Source organism: Hordeum vulgare, chromosome 7H (genome assembly GCF_904849725.1).
Source record: "Hordeum vulgare subsp. vulgare chromosome 7H, MorexV3_pseudomolecules_assembly, whole genome shotgun sequence".
NCBI classification, from domain to species: domain Eukaryota; kingdom Viridiplantae; phylum Streptophyta; class Magnoliopsida; order Poales; family Poaceae; genus Hordeum; species Hordeum vulgare.
In genome coordinates, this window is record NC_058524.1 from 345,804,494 (window position 1) to 345,810,493 (window position 6,000).

The window sequence follows — 6,000 nt, forward strand, 5'->3', positions numbered from 1 at the left end:
TGCGAAAATAGAGGAGCACAATTCACAAACATGAATGAGAAAAGAGAAGTTTTATCCATAGTGCTTATACATGATTAATAAGGAGGAGTGACAGTGAATTAAAAGATAATAAAAAATTATATTCAAATTTCTAACTTTTGATGCATAACTATATAACTAATAAAATTTAAAAAATTATCTCAATATCCACCGAACCAATACCACGATTGATAATAATTAATAATCCATTACAGTGCATCTAACAAACCAATTGGATTTTTTAACTCACCATCAAAGAAGGCAAGTCAAAGTATAATGAGAATTTAGGTACATGTGTTGTCTCATAAAAATGTGCTTAGTTATGAAGTGATCATTCATGTAATTCATTCATGCTAAATGACTACATGACCCTTCCATTTGAACCGGGCACCAAAATCAAATAGTATTGGATCAGGGCATATACATTCAGTTCCTTTGGACACATCATCATTTACCCTGCGACCTATTGAGAAATTCAAATAAAAACTATGTCAATAATTTCCATAGTGAGACTTGAACAACAAAGATGAAAGGACTACTTATTAAAAATACCATGTGTTTGTGTGATTGTCGTATGCTTCTTGATTTTTCTTAGCTACGCTGAGAAGGTACGATACCAGTATCATTGCATTTATAGTGAATAATCACACACCTACTATGCTTCTGAACGTATTTGAATCAAAATTCTAGTTTTCAGTTATCTGCAAATCATGCTTGGAGCACCAACTTAAGTCATAGTTTAGGTTGTGCCTAGAAGGCCTAATATGATTGTTTTAATTTCCACCAACTTAAGATATCTAACATGCCTACTATCCTTATAAACATATTAAATTCAAACTATAATTTGCAGTTATCTGCAAACCATGATCTTAACAACACATTGAATCATAGCCTATTTCATACGAGCTTTTGAAAGCACAATTGCTCCCTAGGATGGTTTTGATAATTGATCACAACACATGCATCATTGGACTAATGTGTTTTCCAAGTATATTTCAGAAAAGTTCAAAATGTGCTATGGCTTAAGGTTTATGTGGAGATACCCCTTGATGCAAGAAAGGAATAATGTTGGCTCAAGCTTCAAGCTAGAAGACTCTTCATTTTATATTTGTGAGAAATCACTTCTGAGTCCATAGGAAAGCCAATACTATTAAAAGGGGGTGAGGTAGTAAAATGAATTGATTAATCAAATGCTCAAAGTTAGCCACCAAAACACTCAGTCATTTTTCACACATATCCACTCTGTCAAGTTCCACATTCACAAATTCGGTGTCACCAACATTTCCACATCGGTCTCACCGAGTTTGAACCTCAGACAGAACCCTAGCCATTCCCACCAAATCGGTGCAACCGAAACTGCATCGGTGCTACCGAGTTCAGTGTGACCAACATTCTATTGCCAAGATACACAAAATCGGAATTTCCGAGTTTGAGTATCAGTGCCACCTAGTTTGGCCATCTGACCGTTAGTCTACTTTTCGGTGCCACTGAGTTGTGTATATCGGTCTCACCGAGATTCAAAAGTTCACACCTTTAGTGCTAGTCAGTACCATCGAGTTTCCAACTTTGGTTTCACCGGGTTTGCTCTTTTGTGTGTAACAGTTGGATTTTGGCTGCTGCCTATATATACCCCTTCACCCACCTCTCATTCATGGGAGAAGCACTCAGAACACACACTTCATTTTGAGATCCATTTTTTGAGAGAGAACAACCTACTCATGTGTTGAGACCAAGATATTCCAATCCAATCATTTGAAACTTGATCTCTAGCCTCCCCAAACTGCTTTCCACCAAATCAACCTCTCCTACCCATGCATATTCTATGAGAGAGTGATTTGTGTTGAGGAGACTATCTTTAGAAGCACAAGAGCAAGGAGTTCATTGATCTACCCCACCTATTACCTTTTGGAGGGTGGTGTCTCCTAGGTTGGTTAGGTGTCGCTTGGGAGCCTCCAACTTCGTGTTGTGGAGTTGAACCAAGATGTTTGTAAGGACAAGGAGATCGCCTACTTCGTGAATATCTACCGTGTGTAAGGCTAGTCCTCCGTGGACGGAAGCGTGGTGGGATAGACAAGGCCGCTTCTTTGTGGACCCTCCGTGGGTGGAGCCCTCCATGGACTCTCGCAGTGGTTACCCTCCGTGGGTTGAAGTCTCCACTAACATGGACGTACAATAGCGCCACCTATTGAAACCATGCCAAAAATCGTTGTGTCAACCTCATGCGTTTGATCTCCCTACCTTATGTGATAGCCCCAATGCAATTCTTTCTCCCTCTTGTAATCTTTCCTTGTATGGCAACCTTGGCATGTTAATGATATGTGGTGTGAGCCAATCATTGTGTCATCATTTTATGTGCATCATGCTTCATGCATTGCATCTTTTCCTTTTGTTTTTGTTTGTGTTGTTATGGGTGAACCTTGATGTGTTGTGTTAGTGTTATGTGGAAGTGCTTTAGTGTTGTTGAGGTGTGGGTGCAACAAGTGCATTTAAAAAAAACACTAGTTGCACCATAGGTCCAAAACCCCTTCTCTCCTCTACTATTGTTCTTTTGAGGCAAATTTCTAAGTTTGTGTTTTGCCCCAATAAAAATGTTCATCTTTTCCTGAAAATCTTCTTATTAATTGTGTAGGCAACTCCTATGGGTTTCTTTTTTTTTCTTTTGATTTTATTTAAAACAGAGACTCATTTTAAAATAAAAGGTATTTATTTTTTATTCTTCAAAAATGCTCAATTTATAAAAATGATTTTACAAGCCCAAATATTTTTTTATTTTTTGTTTTCTCCTTTACTTTTAGTCTTCGACTTTATTTCAAAACCCAAGTTATTATTTTTGCAAAGGGTTATTTTAAACCAGAGAGAGAAGTGGTCGAGTTGCTGATAGCTTTCGGCCCAAGCCCACCTCGTGTCCCTCTTCTCCCTCCTCCCAACATCATCTCCTCTACGAGTAGAGTTCCACCGCAGATCGAGCTCCACCTCGCATCAGATGGCCCCTCGCTCGTGGTTTGAGCCATATAACCGCCCCATTGCCTCCTTCTAACCCTAGCACGTATCTCTCCCCTCCTAGCGCCGTCGGGGCGAGGCCCCAGAAACTCCACCACGCCATGGCCGGCTCTGGTAAGAGCTCGAGGACGTGGTGATCCGACGTCCTTGACCCTCCCGTGGAGCACCAGGAGCCTGCGGAGGGCCGTGGGGTTCCATTCCCGCGGCAACCAGACACCAAGGTCTTCTTCCCCGACGTCCACGACGCCGTCTCCTTCCTCGCCTCCGACGAGCACTTCCTGCACCATCTCGTCGCGGGGCTTCCTCTCCATCGCGCCAGGTCCCCTCTTCTCTCCCTCTCAATGAGCCGCAGTACCCTCCCCCCGCTATCCTCCGCTTTGCTCTCTTCCTGTAGGCTCGTCGTCGCCTCCGTTGGGTAGCTAGCAAGCAAGCAACAACAGCTATGTCGCGCACCTGCAGGTTGCTGTAGCAGTAGTTCTGCAGCAACAACTGCAGCGCTTCGTAGTAGCAGTAGCTCAGCGCCTTTGCAGTAGCAACAGTAGTAGTGCCCGCGTAACCACGTAGTGCCTCGTGCACGTGCATGCGTTGCAGAAGCGAGAGATCACCACCGACACCTCTCTGTTGAGCAGGGAGGTTGGTCCCTTTATTTGTGTTAACTGGGATGGATCCCCTCCCTGGATCAGATCCACTCACCTAGCCCACTGGTTGAACACAGCGCGTGTGACCGAGAGGTCACGGGATCGAATCCCCCATGCACCCTTTTATTCGTGGTTTTTCTTCTGTGTACTAGCCAGTGTGCTCTGTTTACCTTAGTTCCTACCCCTGTTATAGCAAGTCATCGACTCTACCGCAGTGGCAATCGAGCCACAGCCGCGCTGGCAGGTCCAGGGTTCGAGTCCCTCGCGCGCACCCCTTGTTCTATACGGATTTCCCCTTCTGTTGTGCTTGTCAGTAGTGGTAGCACATGGGGTTTAGCTCCCGTGTTGGTTCAGCTACCGTGCAGTAGCCGAGTGGTAGCACATGGGGTTTAGCTCCCGTGTTGGTTCAGCTACCGTGCAGTAGCCGAGTGGTTGTGCTGTGTGCGTTGTGTGGGTGTGAGAGGTGGTGGGTTCTATCCCCCACCGCGCCCTTTTATTTTTTCTGTGTGTTGTGTTGTGCTGAGTTGCGCCGTGTGTGCCATTGACAAGTAGGCCCAGGGCCCACATGTCATGCACTAGGGACCCTGGTACCTATGACCAGTGGGCCCTCGTCTGTTTAGGTTTAGTTGATATTTTTTTCCTTTATTTATTTCTGTGATGTGATAAATTCCATCTTTGGAATAATTCCTAAAATTGAATCTGCCTAATCTGGCATATGCCAAATTTGGCAGGCTCAAGAATAGTTCATGTTCTTGACATTAGTATAGATTGATTTTGAATAGTTTTTCTTTTGTCGTTTGTGGTGTTTTCTGCATGCAAATATGCAGTATGATATATGGATTTGGGGTAGGAAATCCCAAGGAATCCAATGGTGGTACTGGATTTCAGTTTTGAGCAGTTATGTAAAAGTCACTTTGTGGTGAGGTGGCACTTGTTTATCCGTGTAGGATTGTTTATGTGCATGATTAGAGGTTGTGCATGCATGCATCATTTTGTTTGTTGCATCATCATTTTATGGTGTTTATTAGATGGTTGTTTCTTTTGGGTAGCTACTGGGGTCACAAACGAGATAGAGGAGTCCGGTGAGTTCGTGCACGAAGATCAGGAACAGTTCCGCTCTGAAGAAATCACACGCAAGATGATCGTGACCTTGACATTGTTTCTAGATTTGTTATGCTTAGTGATTCGTTTCTGTCGTTACATCTCCGCTGCCTACCACATGATATATAGGCCATCAAACATTGCCATGAAACCTCAAACACCTCCCCTCCTAGCAAACATTGTTTGGCTAGGTTAGGCTTGCTCAACTACAAATTTATTAGCCTTGCTAGTTGCAGGTGCGAGCTGGTCCATGTGATAACATGGACAATTTGATATCATCTTACTTATATGCTATTTAATTAATGCACCTATATACTTGGTAAATAGCGGAAGGCCTAGCCTTTTGCTGGGTGATTTGTTCCGCTGTTGCCGCCTTAGTTTCAGCTACCGGTGTTTTATTCCATAACTGAGCGCATCTAACACGTTCGGGGTTGTTATGGGGACCCCCTCGATAAATTGTTAGTGCACTCCCCGGCAACGGCGCTAGAAATTCTTCTGCTACGGCAACAAAAGTCCTTCCCCGACAACGCCAGGAATTCTTCTTGCTACTTCTCTTGCTTGCGTCGGTTTTTCCCTTGAAGAGGAAAGGGTGATGCAGCACAGGAGCAGTAAGTATTTTCCTCAGTTTGAGAACCAAGGTATCAATCCAGTAGGAGAATCTCGTCAAGTCCAGAGTACCTGCGCAAACACAAAAGAGCGTGCACCCAACGCTATAAAGGGGTTGTCAATCCCTTCAAGATTGATTGCAAAGTGAGATCTGAAGGCGGAAAGTGCAACGAAGTAAAAAGTGTAAGGCTGAAAATATGGTGTGGAGTAGACCCCCGGGCCATAGTGTTCACTAGAGGCTTCTCTCAAAATAGCAAATATCACGGTGGGTGAACAAATTACTGTCGAGTTATTGATAGAACCGCGCAAAGTCATGACGATATCTAAGGCAATGATCATACATATAGGCATCACGTCCGAGACAAGTAGACCGATACTTTCTGCATCTACTACTATTACTCCACACATCGACCGCTATCCAGCATGCATCTAGTGTATTGAGTTCATGACGAACAGAGTAACGCCTTAAGCAAGATGACATGATGTAGAGGGATAAACTTAAACCAATGATGAAAACCCCATCTTTTTACCCTTGATGGCAACAACACGATGCGTGCCTCGCTACCCCTTCTGTCACTGGGTGAGGTCACTGCACGGTATGAACCCCAAACCAAGCACTTATCCCATTGCAAGAATT